Consider the following 16,281-nt stretch of genomic DNA (forward strand, 5'->3'; position numbering starts at 1 on the left):
GCATGTTCTTTTTGTTTTCATATTTTAATTTATATTTAATTGTGTTGTGGTTTGCAGTGTTTTGTGTCACTTTAAATTTGTAAAAGGAAAAAGCTGAAAATTTAAATAGTTAAAAGTTGAAATGTGAATAGTTGATTTTTGTATTATATGATTTATTTATTACATTTTATGTGGAGTGAATAAATAAAAGTATATTTACGGTGGCCCCTAGAGACAAAGCACATACAAACTTCAAATCACGTACGAACTCTGAAGCACGTACAAACTCCAAAACACGTAAAAACACGTACAAACTCCGAAGCACGTAAAAACACGTACAAACTCCGAAGCACGTAAAAACTCAAAACACGTACAAAACACAACAGAAGTGCTCCAGGATGCTCGGGTGCAGTGTTGAGCTTTTGTTACCTAGTGGCTACACAAGCCAGCAAGTACCAACGACCGGATTTGGTGTGTGGTAGTAACAGGTAAATGAACATTGTTTTTAAATTATTTAAATATATATGAGTGCCTGTGTATAAATACACAAACAATACACACATGCTTTCAATTGTGTAATTTAAGTGATCTAGTAGCTCTGCTTTGGAAGTTCAGTTCATGCTAGAAGTGTGTTTTGGAGTTTGTACGTGTTTTTTGGAATTTGTACATGTTTTGTCTCTAGGGGCCACCGCATATATTTATATATAAACATATATAAATAAAACCACTTTTTTTTACATTAGTAATTCCTTTTGTGCATAATTTTATATTATTGTTAATAATAAATTAATTAAAGCAACAAAACAACCTGAAGAGCCGGTTTGGAGCCGAAAGAGCCAGCTCTTTTAAGTGAGCCGAGCCAAAAGAGCTGGTTCTCTAAAAAGAGCCGAAAATCCCATCACTAGTGGAGAGCGAGAGGGACAGCCACCTCTCTCACACTGCTGCTGCCATTGGTGTGCTGGTGCTACCTGTGCCACTCACTACGTGAGTGTTTTATGGCCTGGGGATGCCTGATGACAGAGTAGCAGTTTTCTACAGAATATTGAAAAAAATTTGCAAGAGTTTAGCTACAAGGAGTGACTCGTATGAGCATGTTAATATAAAATTTTATAATTTGTGCATTTGCTGTGAGTTTGGAAAAACAAGTTAGCTATACTCTTACTAATCAAATATGTAAAAAATTCTAAAGCTAGTAACTAAAAGACTGTGTTCAATTTTAAATAGACTTCCTCTGAAAAAACAGAGTGCTTACTTTTTACTATGACACATGATTTTCGCCTAATACTTCAATCATTAACACTCTGTTTTCATTCGTTATCATTGACTGAAAACAGAGGGTCTGTGTGGATAAGTGGATGGAAAAGATAACCTTTGGTCATGACAAAAGAATAACTGAAGTCACTCTTGGAGAATTAACTTAGTAGAGGTTATTGGTGGGCAGGTGAGGAACAGTAGAAAGTGAGAAAGGACAGGAATAATAATATAAACTATACCAACGGGAGGGAAGAAAGATCTGCTGCCATCATTAAAGTATATACAAATATACGTTATTTGTCCATTATTTTGTAATCTCTTGTTATCAATGTTTTACATATTTGCCTGACTGTGGCAGCATGTGATCTTTAGAGAATTTATCACAGGAATCCTCAGCAGCTCACATTATATATTCCGTGTTTATTGCATAGCATGCTTAGTGTTTTGAGATGCTTCCCATTGCACTGAACAAGCAGAAACTAGCATTGATTTGAGTAACATGAAATATTTTTTACACAGTATTTAGTAGGGGTGCAACGATACTCGTATCGATATTGAACCGTTCGATACAGTGCTTTCGGTTCGGTACGCATATGTATCGAACAATACAAAATTTTTAATTTTTTTTTATCAACTTTTCTTCTGACGATGCTGTCTGTGTTGAGAGCTCAGTGGATCTGCTCCGCCTAGGCTGCACTGTTGAGCGCAGATCCACTGAGCGCAGCGCAAGCTAGCAAGACAGAAGTTAAGCTCGTTGCAACATGGCAAATTGAACATCCCCCACCCTCATTCAGATCTGGCCTTTGGAACTATTTTGGTCTTCATGTGAAGCATGACCCTGAAGGTAAGCGCGTCATGGACAAAAGTAAAACAGTATGTCGGAAGTGCCACGCAATGCTCAATTACATGGGTGGGAACTAGTGCGTTAGCGCAGTTAGCTCGTTAACGCATGCAACAAACTTTACCCGAGTCATTTAGACAGCCGTTAGCACATGATTCTCCTTATGGAGACCTGATATGTTTAATATGCTGCTGAGAATATAGCCCAGAAGAAGCGTATAGTTTAGCTTTTATTTTGGAAAGCCATTTCTCTGTAATAAACTCTCTTTTCCAAAGATGAGTGATTTCTCGATCAGATAGATTTATTTTTTTATTACTTTGTTGTTTCAGCAACATTAAATTTAAAAACTGTACTTTCGAGTTAAAATATCTATTTATAATTTTAATAAATGTCATTAAAAAAGCATGAACATTTTTTTGTATCGAAAAAATATCAAACCGTGACACCAAAGTATCGAACTGAACCGAACCGTGAATTTTGTGTATCGTTGCACCCCTAGTATTTAGGTGTAAGTATCTTTTCTACTGACACTGATAATGAATGAGCTCCAGGTTTTTCTCATATACTAAACACCAACTTTTTACTACATCATTTATGACTGAGCACATTCCCAGGTAACCAATAAATCATCAGTGATGGATGTAGAATCCAGAAGATTCTCCTGCTTGTTTTTCACCAGAGCAGGATGCTGGTGACAGTGCAGAAGAAGCTCTGAGAGATGATGAATTTGCTGATCACACAGTCATTGATTGAGGCTGTTTGAAGCCTTGTCTTTATTGATCCACGCAGCCTGAGAGTGACACCACATATTTGTGGTCAGCCTTGTGGTAGATTTGGAGCCACATTCACTATCCATAAATTGAGTTTATTACCATGGAGGTGAAGAATCAGTAGCTTCTTGTTTGTACTGGTATTCTGATACAGCAAAGCGATGCAGCAGTTGTAAAACAGTTGAACCCTTAATGTGGTGGAATTGGTTTAATGTCATGACCACAATCTATGCCACCTACTCTGTAAGTGCTTTGATTATAAAGAAATTTAGTTTATATAGTGAACAAACTAGGATTAGATGAATTAAAATGGTTGTTAAACACTGAGTGTATGTTAGCACCCTGTAGTTGTTTGTGTTTTAACAAGTCAGCTGAAGAAAAACTTCATGCCTAAAGATATTCTTGCCTAAAACAATTTTCCTCAAATTTGGCATCAACAGCAATTCCACAAATCACCGTGAACAGTCCAAGTTCAAGTCATGTTTAAAATTTCACATCTTATGTTTACTTTTGTTACATATGTAGTAAAGATAGCAGGATACATTAGAAAGCAGTGACTTTTGTTGAATAGGATTATCCTTCAAATGAGAATGTCCACATTATTTACAATCGTTGCTGCATATGACTCACAGTGCAGTGATGTGATGAGAAAGGTGTATAGACATATCAGGTACTTACACTAGTGAAGGAATGGTACAAAGTAAATAGGAACTGAGCCAAATTACTGCAGTGCTTCCTCTGATTACATTTTAAATTGCAGACATGCATTTAATCTATTTTGACTCTTTTGAGGCGGACACATCTTTCCCCCTCTCCCTCCCTTGGCTTCCCTGCTGCTTCTATGTGTTTGTCTAGTCTCGTCTAACTCTAACCCTCAAAGAGTTTCTCAGTCTTGTCCTCTACCCATATGGAAAAGATATATATAAATCTTATAAAGTTTGTATCTGTCTTGTGTGAAACTTGTATGAAAAGCATACAAGAGTAAAAACAGATATAAGATCCCTTGAAAAATTATATAATGAAACTTGTATGTTTTGGATACTTACTAAAACAATATATGAAAGTAATGAGAAAGTGGCCACTTTCATGAGTAAATCATGTAAACCTTATATGATTTACTCATGAAAGTGGCCACTTTCATGAGTTAAGTCATATAAGTTTTTACTATTTCTTTTCCATATGGGTAAAGCCTAAAGAAATATGGATTTGATCCAATTGTCCTGCAGAGACATTTGCTGCCAGATTCTCAATGGTCAGTTGCATCGTGTGTCTGACGACACTCGATGGAGGACATTGAACGACATCTACCTATGTATTAGGAACCACGATAACAGAGTTCGGGCTGATTGGAGCTGGCTTGGACCTGGCTTATCGAAGAACAAGAAGCTGCTACAGCTGTTCAAAATCCCATAAGGCTGGCCGACTTGATAGACAATTGGCAGGGCTGTGAGTACTCAGACTGTGTTTTGAACGCAGTATGGATAACATCTTGGAGAAGAACAATGGGAACTGAGATAATTGGTGACCAGTGATGGACATTATACCAACTGCAAAAATTGGATGCAGTTGTTCGCACTAAACCCAAACATTCACCATTTTCACTCATGCGGCTATCCCACTGGCGCCAGCTGAGTCAAACCTGTATAAAACATTTCAAATTACTTGTGACTTGTGATTATTATGCTATTCCAAAGTATTTAAAAAGAAGTATAAGAGGCAAAAGTGTAGCCTTTAGCTTTAATAAAAATTGACTTCAGTTTACCTTTAGGTCCTCATCAGCTTTTGAGTTTCTGGCATTGTCATCAACATCAACATTGGCTTTCTGCATCCATAACTGCAGGTTGTGAAAATGTTTTTCGACATTCTCACCACTACAAGGACTCCCAAAAACAACTGCAGCACTTCGAACCATGTCACTGAGGTCTTTTAAGGAAGTTGCAGTAGTGAAGACTCCAACAGTGTGCATTGCAAGATGGTAGTTCTTTGGTGCACTGCAGTTTAAGAAGAAATTATCTTTAAGTGTTTCCAAAACAGTAATAAACAGTTTTCCCAAATTGAAAAATGAAATGCCATGTCACATGTCACAATAAAAAACAAACAAACAAGTGAATACTGTATTAAAATCCTCCTTGGCATTCTTCATAACATAACTAAGGCATCTGTGAAGAATTGGAACCTCGAAGTCTTCCTTGTTTCCTTTCCCCGAAGCAATGTTATAATTATGATTTATTGTGTCAGACAGATTTTTTTTTTTGCAAAAGCTAAACAGATAGCTTGCATTAGGACAATAGATCCATCACACATAAGCATTACAGGTGAATGAAAATATGTGACCGAGGCAGTGGTATGGTCACATGTTAAATATGTAGCCACTGGTAGGGGAGAGCATGCTTGGATTCCTTACTACAAGTTTGTAAACACAAAAAGGAGGCAAACCCTTTCTTTTTTTCATGATACTTCCTGTAGCATCCAAATAAACTATGTCCTCCCGACAGCAGCTCTGGGAAATTTCAATGCTCTTGGAAGACCATAAAAAAACACCTTTTGGATGTAACATCACTTTCTGCAATACATCCTCTGGGTTGTTCTTCTTGTTTGCCACCATTAACTGGAGACTCATAATCTCATTATGATGAAGACGACTTTTCTTTCGGATTTCCAATGCTATGTTTCTCAACACTTGAGGAGTTGGAACTTCATCTCTACACCCCGATTGCACAACATCATCATCCATTTTTCTCATTTTTTCCAGATACATGGCTCTAGGTAATTGTTTTTTCCAATTCATGGCCAATTTTATCTCTCTTATGAGCTCTTACTGGTCTTCTTTTCAGTTCATAGTGGTTGTGCACACACTCGAGATCTTGAAAATTGACTTTCGCCTTTAGATCGTCTTCTTTATCTACAGTGACATTGACAGTGACTGGAAAATCCTTGAAACTGCAGTAACCCAGACACCAGAAGAAAGGGCCCTTTCTTACTGAGTCCAAAGCCTTGACTCTGTGCCTTTTGAAAGCAAAGGAACAATATGGAAACACTGTCCGTAGTCTGTCTGAAATCAGATCTGTCCACTGTAGTCCCTTGTATCTTCTTTGGGATCTCTTATTTTTTAGATTAGCCCATTCTTTCCTTTTCAAGAAAAAAAAAAGTTGGTTCAAGTGGGACCCTGATTCTTATGAATCCATCATCAGATGAGTTGCTGTTAGGCTACAAAAGAGGAAAAATTCATTTTGTGAGAAAAAGTTTTGTTCCATGTTACATAACTACTGTAATATCTGTAAATATACTTGAAATACTCGTGTATTTTAAGTATATTAACAGCCAGTGTTTTTAATGTCGGAATATATAGCAAAAATTCATGTTGAGAAGTGTTATTAAATAGAAATTGCATTCTATGTTACAACATTTGATAAAATTCTTTATTTAATTGTATATTGTGTTTTTACAAATATTTTTTATGTAATATAACGTGGTCATTTAAATAATGATACTAGCACCAATCATAACTTATTTGAAAGCATTTTTAATGACTGACCTGCTCAGGAGACAGCTGTCCATCCTCCTGCAAGGAGATGTTCGGTGTCAGGAAAGCGGCAGCTGATAGTTCTTCTGGTTGCTATTACATGAGTTGAGGGGTGTAACTTTAGTGTAATTACATGGAAATGTTAAAGAGAAATTATGATAGTACAGACAGACTGACCTGCACAGGAGACAGCTGTCCATCCTCCTGCGAGGAGATGTCCGGTGTCAGAGAAGTGGCAGCTGATAGTTCTTCCTGTTGAGAATGACATTACCCGTAACAATATTAAGTTTAGGGATAATTTCAACAGTAACACATTGACTAAAATGTGGTATATCAACATATTTAATAGCAAACACATAGAATATTATTTATGGAACCTGCTCTGGTGGCTTTTGTCCGTTATCTGAATCCCCTTTGACTGGTATAGACAAGTTCTGTAGAGACAGCATACATTTTTAAGAAATTTCATTTTAACGACATAATTTAATACAATATATTAAAAAAAAAAAATTAAGTGAAAATAACTTTTGCAGTTTGTAATTTGCAGTTATTATCAAAGGAACACACATAATTGGTTGATAGGAAAGATTAAGAGTTAGACAAGAGACGTTCAAAAGAGGGGAAAATACAGAGGGGATGAGAGACGGTGAGACAAGACAGTAAATTCCATTGGATTACCTACTGGAAGAAAAAACAAAAGAAAACAAGCAAAAATATAACACAGTAGGGAGACCACAGCCACAACCTAGATAAGTATAAGTAACAGCAAATAATAAATATTGGTGTCAGGACGGCCCCTGCCGAGAAACCTTATCATCTACATGTATTTAAAATTGAGATGTGGGCACCGGCAACTTAGGAGAGGTTGAATACACAGACCATCCCTTGGACGCCATTCAGCATGCCCAGCACAAGTGATGTTGATGTATAGGTTGTGGAATAAAATTGAGGTACAGGTGGTCAGAAGGGGACACAGGAGGAATGCCTCACCCCCACCTCAGTGAAACAACTGTACCCCAAAGCCCTGCATGTGTGGCGATGTGATGGAGTGGGGATGAGGAGGGGAGGAAAGTGAAGGCAAAGTACTCTCTCGTGGGGCCAGGTCCCCCGCTGACCCCAGTAGGCACCCCTGGAAGCCACAAAGGCCCATCCGGACAGGGGCCTACATTAGCACCACCACCAAGCCCCACAGAGTCTGGGGTAGCGGGCGCACATCCCAACCTACCACAGAGGAAAATACATCCACCCAAACATTCAATAATCTCTCTGACTACATAAGACAAAAGACACCACGGTTGAGTTTATTCTCCACCTCTGTACTAATTTTAAAGTTAACTATTCTCTTTTTTTGTGTGTTTTAAATGTGGTGAATACTTGACAAACAAAGTAAAAAGAAAAAAGAAAATTATAAATTAAAGGGCCTTGGAGATGTCATTCAAACTAATACCATTGCACATCAAAACATATATGTGGATAACAGAAAGAATAAAAAAACAGTTCAGAATAATTCTAAAGTAAAATTATCTTGTGGAAACAGGAATTTTCCATTTTAGAGCATTTTGAAATCGTTAAAAAAGTAGGTCGTATATGGGCAATTTAAAAAGGCCTTTATTTTGGAAAGCAAAATCAGAATGACTTGAAATTGTAACAACGCGAGGTTGGATTCTGTTGATCTAAAGTGAAATTATCCTGTGGAAACAAGAATTTTTCTTTTTAGAGTATTTTGAAATCGTTACAAAAGTAAGTCAGATATTGGCAATTTGATAAGGCTTTTATTTTGGAAGGCAAAATCAGAATGATATTATATAGATATGGTATCACTGTGGGGTTGGACAATTTTGATCTAAAGTGTAATTACCCTGTGAAAACAGGAATCTTCCTTTTTAGAGCATTTCGAAATCGTAAGAGTAAGTCAAATGTGGTCAATTTGAAAGTGCTATTACTTTGAAAGGCAAAATCCGACTCAAAATTTATATGGTATAACCATGGGTTTGTATACTGTTGATCTAAAGTGGAATTATCCTGTGGAAACAGAAATCTTTCTTTTTAGAGCATTTTCAAATCTTTAAAAGAGTAGGTCGTATATGGGCAATTTAAAAAGGCCTTTATTTTGGTAATTTGTTCGTGATACTGATGTTTCTTATTGACTGACAAGTTCGAGGTGCATGCTAAGCATTTACATCTGCTTTTGTGAAAACTTTCTCTACGAGTCTTTATCTCTTTAGCCTTTATTTAACACATTCCCAAACTTATTCAAGTTAAAAACAGTACAGGACAGCATCAAAACAGGTTTTCTGTCCTGTTGTGATGCCATGATGTTGCTGCTTCAGCAGCGTGGTTTGTCATCAGTAGACTAATTAGTTGTACCTGTCTATTTCCTGCAGCAGCTTATATTCAGTTTGAACATAGCTATAGACTGATATGGATCAGTTTATAACCTATATTCATTGTAATATTTAAATCTTGAGAGAGGAGGATAGAGAGGGAGAGAAAGGGGGAAAGCAGGATGAAGACAGCAAAGAGAGAGAAGAAAAAGAAACAAGAGTGGACATGTAGTCAAATTCATCAAAAAATTCTAAAACTGTAGCTTCTGTTTTACCCACATTCATTGATGGTAATTTCACATAACTTGTGCTATACTGTTATCAGTTATAAAACCCCAGGCCAGCTCTTTTAATGATTATTATAAGATTATATTTTTGTTATTTTCCAGCAACTGCAATTCAAGTTGACTGAGGAGGATGGAGACAGAGAAAGTGGACTGAGGGTTGTACAAGAACAGGAATAACAAGTGAGCAAATAGTGAAGCTGGCTGAAAAAAACCCTGTATTTTTCACAAAGTAATTTTCCATGTATTTCATGATTGCTTTGTGTGCTTTCCAGTAGCACACTTAAAAGATGTTAGTCAGCATTTTAAACAAGAAATATTGATATGATTGGTAGCATTTTACAGTATTCATACTGTGGTGGTCGTAAGTGTGAGTAATTCCTCAGATAAGAATTAGGTGGATTTCAGCTTCTCAATTCCAATTAAAGTCAAAAACAGAAAAATCACAGTAGAGGAACAAAGTTCTATGCCAGCCGTTTTATTGAACAGTGAAGCTCAGCAAAACAGAAGGAAAAGCAAAGCTCCCCTAGGGTGTTTGCCGTAAGCGCATGGAGGTTAGGACCAACCCCAACGGACAAACAGCAGGATAAAGCCCAGAGGTCTTGCCCAGTCCTTTTTTGAAGAAACCAATTGTCCCACCTCCCTGCTGCTGAGAAACTTTCCAACGCACCCAAAAACAGCAGGTGCAGGCGCAAGTACGGGCCAGAGTCCGACCAGGACGCTGGTTGAGGGCCCTGCCCAAAGGGACACCCTTAGATTAACCCTTTGCTTTGCCTTCTGACAATAGGTCACAACATGGTCAACGTTCACACATTAGTACAGCAAATAGCATAGTTTTTTGTGATAATTTTACGATATACATCTGAATAATACTTGACCTAACTACATCAAATATATGGGTTAAATGCTTTACATAATAATAAAGACTCCAGTGTATGTTTATAGTGTGTGTGTGTGTATATGATCACATAATCCATACAGTGATTTCATTATGTCTTACCATGTTACTATTTTCTAAGAGACATATTTCTGAATGTGCTGCATGAAAAACATTTATTGTGTGTGTGTGAGGGCAAAACACCTCGTGATAAGACTCTATGTGAAAGTTACAGAATAAACAGTGGCTTGCAAAAGTATTCGGCCCCCTTGAACTTTTCCACATTTTGTCACATTACAGCCACAAACATGAATCAATTTTTTGGGAATTCCACGAGAAAGACCAATACAAATTGGTGTACACGTGATAAGTGGAACGAAAATCATACATGATTCTAAACATTTTTTACAAATAAATAACTGAAAAGTGGGATGTGCATAATTATTCAGCCCCCTGAGTCAATACTTTGTAGAACCACCTTTTGCTGCAATTACAGCTGCCAGTCTTTTAGGGTATGTCTCTACCAGCTTTGCACATCTAGCGACTGACATTCTTGCCCATTCTTCTGTGCAAAACAGCTCCAGCTCAGTCAGATTAGATGGACAGCGTTTGTGAACAGCAGTTTTCAGATCTTGCCACAGATTCTCGATTGGATTTAGAGACCAGACAGGTCAGAGATAAAGTTATTGAGAAATTTAAAGCAGGTTTAGGCTACAAAAAGATTTCCCAAGCCCTGAACATCCCGAGGAGCATTGTTCAAGCGATCATTCAGAAATGGAAGGAGTATGGCACAACTTCAAACCTACCAAGACAAGGCTGTCCACCTAAACTCACAGGCCGAACAAGGAGAGCGCTGATCAGAAATGCAGCCAAGAGGCCCATGGTGACTCTGGACGAGCTGCAGAGATCTACAGCTCAGGTGGGGGAATCTGTCCATAGGACAACTATTAGTCGTGCACTGCACAAAGTTGACCTTTATGGAAGAGTGGCAAGAAGAAATCCATTGTTAACAGAAAACTATAAGAAGTCCCGTTTGCAGTTTGCCACAAGCCATGTGGGGGACACAGCAAACATGTGGAAGAAGGTGCTCTGGTCAGATGAGACCAAAATGGAACTTTTTGGCCAAAATGTAAAACGCTGTGTGTGGCGGAAAACTAACACTGCACATCACTCTGAACACACCATCCCCACTGTCAAATATGGTGGTGGCAGCATCATGCTCTGGGGGTGCTTCTCTTCAGCAGGGACAGGGAAGCTGGTCAGAGTTGATTGGAAGATGGATGGAGCCAAATACAGGGCAATTTTGGAAGAAAACCTCTTGGAGTCTGCAAAAGACTTGAGACTGGGGCGGAGGTTCACCTTCCAGCCGGACAACAACCCTAAACATAAAGCCAGGGCAACAATGGAATGGTTTAAAACAAAACAGTGTTAGAATGGCCCAGTCAAAGTCCAGATCTAAATCCAATCGAGAATCTGTGGCAAGATCTGAAAACTGCTGTTCACAAACGCTGTCCATCTAATCTGATTGAGCTGGAGCTGTTTTGCAAAGAAGAATGGGCAAGAATGTCAGTCTCTGGGCAAAGCTGGTACAGACATACCCTAAAAGACTGGCAGCTGTAATTGCAGCAAAAGGTGGTTCTACAAAGTATTGACTCAGGGGGCTAAATAATTACGCACACCCCACTTTTCAGTTATTTATTTGTAAAAAATGTTTGGAATTATGTATGATTTTCATTCCACTTCTCACGTGTACACCAATTTGTATTGGTCTTTCACATAGAATTCCAATAAAATTCATGTTTATGGCTGTAATGTGACAAAAAGTTTAAGGGGGCCGAATACTTTTGCAAGCCACTGTATGTTGAGTGCAGATAGATATATAGTGTATATAGGTATACATATCATACAACAATCCACCACACTACCACTCTAAACATGGCTTGAACACAATGGCTGCCACTATATTGATATGACAGAATCTTTTCTCCACTCGTGACATTGGTGTACATGATGCTCTGTGATGCATCTGCATAATAAAGAGAGGGTGTTTTCTGAATTCAAAAAAATTAATATGAAACAACTCTATTACCAATTTGCTTCGTGTACAGGTCTATGGAATGGCAGTGTTTGTGCTGAATAATGCTACTTGAAGTGCTTGATGAGTTGGTGAACTGTGTGATTAAGAGACTGAAATAGTGTTGTGCATGTTTTTATTCTTGTCTGCTTTGCCACAAATTTTGATTTAACTTCTTTCACAACTGAGCCTTTGCCTTGGGTTTGATAACTAAAGGCTCCACACTAAAACTGATGGAATAGATTGGAATATCTGATTATTCACTCAGAATTATTCTTAGAAAATACAATAGGCCATCCAACTAATTAGGTTGCTTTGGAAGGTAACATTGTAATGTGTATCCAATTTTAAATGTGAATTTTAAATTTTCAATCACCATATTCCCTTAATATCAATTATAAAGCACTGTATGTATGACATTATGATTGTGAACTGAGCCCCCTAAAAGCTTGAACCAAGAATCACACCTGTCACTGGCTAAGATGAAAATAGCTGATATCAAGTCAATTACATGGTAGCTGATGACCCAGGAAATATCCTTCTGTTTATCTCATTGCGAAAGATCATGCAGAGTACACACTTTACACTATTTAAACTGCTTTACTCTGCCTAGAGTTGCTGAGCTTCTCAGCCATGAAACCCATTCCAGCTTACAGTTTTGTGCTCATACTCAGAGGAGGTTTGGAAGCCTGTAGTTACTTAGTCAGCAGAGTGTTGTTGACTTTTATGCACCATCCGCATCAGCAGTCAGTGATCCCACTCACATGCAGGCACATGCAAAGCTGAGGGCACTGGCTTCCATTCAGTTACCAAAAAAAGTAAATCTTGTGGTTGGAAAGTCATTTCAAGTGTTTTATTTGTGCTCATTATTATGAAATCACAATATGCATTCAGAAATATTTTAAGAAAATATAATTCTGAACAAAATCTCAATAAAATACAATAGAAATACAATGGGGTTTTTGTCAAAGTGCTGCATTACTGAAATCCTCCATCACTCACGTTTCACTTTACGTTTACACATCCCAGTGTATATACACCTAATCAGGTAGAAAGTGGTTAAAAGCACAAGCAGCATAGCTCCAGCCAGGAACAAAACTACATCTACAGAGTGGTAGGAATACCAGGGCATTCTGTAGGACTCTGCTTTCAGGTGAGCTGCTCCTTTGTGCCTCATGACAAACTCTATCCAGAAGAGGGCGTTATCCAGTGGCTTTACTGGCTTATCTCTGTGTAGCCTGGAAAGTCTCTGCATGTTCGCCCTGTACGAGGGATCATTCAGGACTTCCTCTATGGCCTTCAGGAAGTTGTTGTCTTTGTCCAGTGTAGTTAATGTAAGTATCTTAGCGCCCCCCCTCTCTTTCAGACGTAGCAGGTTGTCATATTGATCAAAATAAAAGGATATGCCTGCAACTGGGACTCCATGATAAATAGCTTCTTGGACTCCATTTGTTCCTCCATGTGCCACAAATAGTTTTATTTTTGGATGTCCTAAAAGGTCATTCTGTGGCATCCAGTCCACCAGTAAAGTGTTATTGCCCAGAGTGGCTGGTCTGTCACCTTTATACTTCCAGATCACTTTCTGTGGCAGTTTAGCAAAAGCTGCAGCGATCTCATTTGCCATGTCAGAGGGAAGTTCAGTTATAAAAGTCCCCAAAGACATGAGGATGAAGCCATGCTCTCCAGAGCTCTGCACAAAGTCCTCCAAGTGCTGAGGCAGAGGTTTAGCAGGTTTGCACTGGAACCCTCCAATATAAACAACATTAGGCATTGTGGGACGTGGGTACTCAAACACAAAGTCCACTCTCATCAGCCAAATGTCTGCATCAATCATTAACTCATTAAAATCCAAACCAGGCCCAAGATATTTGTCAGTTAATTTCTGGTATACTAGTTTAGCCGCCAGCTTGTTTATTTTTTGTGTTATGATATGTAAAACCATGTTTTTAACTCTCTGAGAAAAGGTCATCTTGTCAGTATTCCCAGTTCCAGTCACAGGAATATAAGATAATGGTGATGGAGCTATGGAAAAATGAGCCTCCGTAAATATTAACCAGCGAACATTATAAACCAAAGGAAGGTTCAAATATTTGGCCAGAATGACTCCAACACCTGAACAGGGGTCAGCAAATAACAGGTCAAACTTGCTGTCTTTCAGTTTTCTTATCAAGTCGCTGTCATCTAGTACTGCAGATACAAAATCAGCTAGAGCTTTGTAAACATCAAGAATTGTGCTGAACATCCCTACACTCCTTTGAAGAATGTCCGTCAAGGGGATGGCCCCTCGTTCGAAAAGTATGCCCTCGGACACAATTCTTGTCATGAATTTCTGAATCAAGATGTTCTCCACTGGAACTGTAATGGTATTATAAGATGAGTCATCTTTTAAATACCAGCTGTTACTTGGACGTAAAACAGTGATGTTGTGTCCTCTAGAGTCTAAAGCTTTTAGTAGAATGTCCATGTTTACCCAGTGGCTGCCTTCAGAGGGAAAAACTAAGATGTTACCTCCTTCACAGGCTGTGGGAATACGGATGAGCAGGTGGAAAGCAGTGCAGTAACAGATCGCCCTCATCTGAGGAAAAAAACAAACTCAAAGTTATTGACATGATTTCTTTTCCTTTCCTTGATTCTTTTTTCCCCCTTTTTTTGACGCAGTGGAAATACACTGTTATAGTTTCAAATAGGGCTTTTTTTCTTTAACTTGGCTGCAATTTCATTACATCATTAAGTAGATAAAATGACTTCTTCATTTTTCCCCATTGTAAATTTTCCGATTTCGAAAGGGGGTGTCCTTGTCAAAAGGAGTATCCGAGCTTTAAAATTATGCAAATAGTAGCGCATTAAAAACACTTATTAAAAGGACTAGTCCCTAAAACACACTAACAGTTCGTGTCCTTGGTAAGTATTATTACTTTGATTAATGGAGTCTGTTAGTTATTAAGTTTAAATGTGATTCCCAGACTATCCACGTTCTGAGCACCATTTTCTGCAAAGTTAACTTGTAAATTCCAGCAACATTCCTCAGCCAACATAAAGCCAGTAACACATTAACCCAGGTTTCCTACTTACTGTGATCATATCGTTCTTTCTCTTGGAAAGGTCAGTGTTAAGAGGGCTGCTTTGTGTAGCGACAAACCGAGCTGTATGTAATTATGTAGTCCGTAGCGGAGGAGCTAAACCTCGATGCATCCGATGCAAGATGCACTAAAGCCCAGTATCTGTGAGTTTCCGGAAGCAACGGGTAATTTGTTCGTGATAATGAAGTTACTTATTGACTTTTATACCTAGATCGAAGTGCATGTTGACAATTACATCTGCTTATGTGAGTACTTTGTCTACTAGTCTTTATGGCTAAATGCATTGTCATTTAGGCATTTTTTTTAAACACAATCCCAAACTCATTCAAGTTAACAACAGTACAGGGCAGCATGAAAACAGGTGTCTGTCCTGTGTTGTGATGTCATGATGTTGCTGTTTCAGCAGCGTGCTCTGACATCAGTAGACTAATTTAGACTTTCGTTGCGCTGGCAGACAGAAGATTAAGAGGTAATCTCATGAGACAAATCAGTGATGCAGTTTTGAAACAGGCTTCTACTGAACTACAGCAAAAGTTCAAACTATTCTAATAATGCAGGGACATTGCTGTAACTTATAAAGTATATGCCTATTTTTATTTATCTCTAGATAACATCAAAAGTGTTAGTTGTTGTAACTTAAATCACTAGGGATTATTAGTTAATTATTAGCTGATGTGCGTTGTTATTTTAGTTTGTTAAAATTTTCTATTCCTATTCTGGTTGAATTAGGTTTCAGTGTTTGTTTATAGTACAGCTCCAAATCCAGGTGACAGTAAGTCAAAATGATGGTTCCTGTCTATGTCCAGCAGCAGGCTGTATTCAGTTTGAATATTGCTAAAGACTGATATGGATCAGTTTATGCCTTTTATTTACTGCAATATTTAACTTTTGGGTGATGGCACAAAGATTGAAAGAGGAGGAGAGAAAGGGAGAAAGCAGGATCAAGAATGCAAAGAGATAGAACAAAAAGAAGCAAAGAGTGGACATGTAGTCAATCCCAAAAGGCTCATTCTGTTCATCTGGACGTAGCGTTTTCAGTGGGAGAAATGTTTCGTCACTCATCCAAGTGACTTCTTCAGTCTCAGCTGACTGCAGGTTTCCTCATTTGTATAAACAGTACGTTGCACAATGACTGAAACTAGCAGCACTGAATGAAGAATGGGCTGGGAGGTCAGTTCCTTTATCATTAATATGTGACGTGTAGTCAAATTCACCAAAAAATTATAAAGCTGTAGCTTCTGTTGTACCCACATTCACTGATGATGATTTTGCATA

General features: G+C 38.2%; 1 long non-coding RNA gene and 2 pseudogenes across 1 annotated transcript; all 3 read right to left on the minus strand.

Moving 5' to 3' along the window:
• Positions 1-4,521: 4,521 nt before the first annotated feature.
• On the minus strand, positions 4,522-6,348 carry LOC148106292 (uncharacterized; annotated as a pseudogene).
• Positions 6,349-6,398: 50 nt separating this feature from the next.
• Positions 6,399-6,802, minus strand: LOC148106293 (uncharacterized). The gene is made up of 3 exons (XR_015720424.1): positions 6,745-6,802; positions 6,545-6,619; positions 6,399-6,460 (listed from the first exon to the last, which is right to left on the minus strand). It is a non-coding gene; the product is annotated as an uncharacterized LOC148106293 (long non-coding RNA).
• Positions 6,803-12,887: 6,085 nt separating this feature from the next.
• On the minus strand, positions 12,888-14,405 carry LOC148106294 (UDP-glucuronosyltransferase 2A2 pseudogene; annotated as a pseudogene).
• Positions 14,406-16,281: the final 1,876 nt, after the last annotated feature.

The sequence above is a fragment of the Neolamprologus brichardi genome, chromosome 1 (assembly GCF_056152115.1).
Source record: "Neolamprologus brichardi isolate AB-2024 chromosome 1, ASM5615211v1, whole genome shotgun sequence".
Lineage (NCBI taxonomy): Eukaryota > Metazoa > Chordata > Actinopteri > Cichliformes > Cichlidae > Neolamprologus > Neolamprologus brichardi.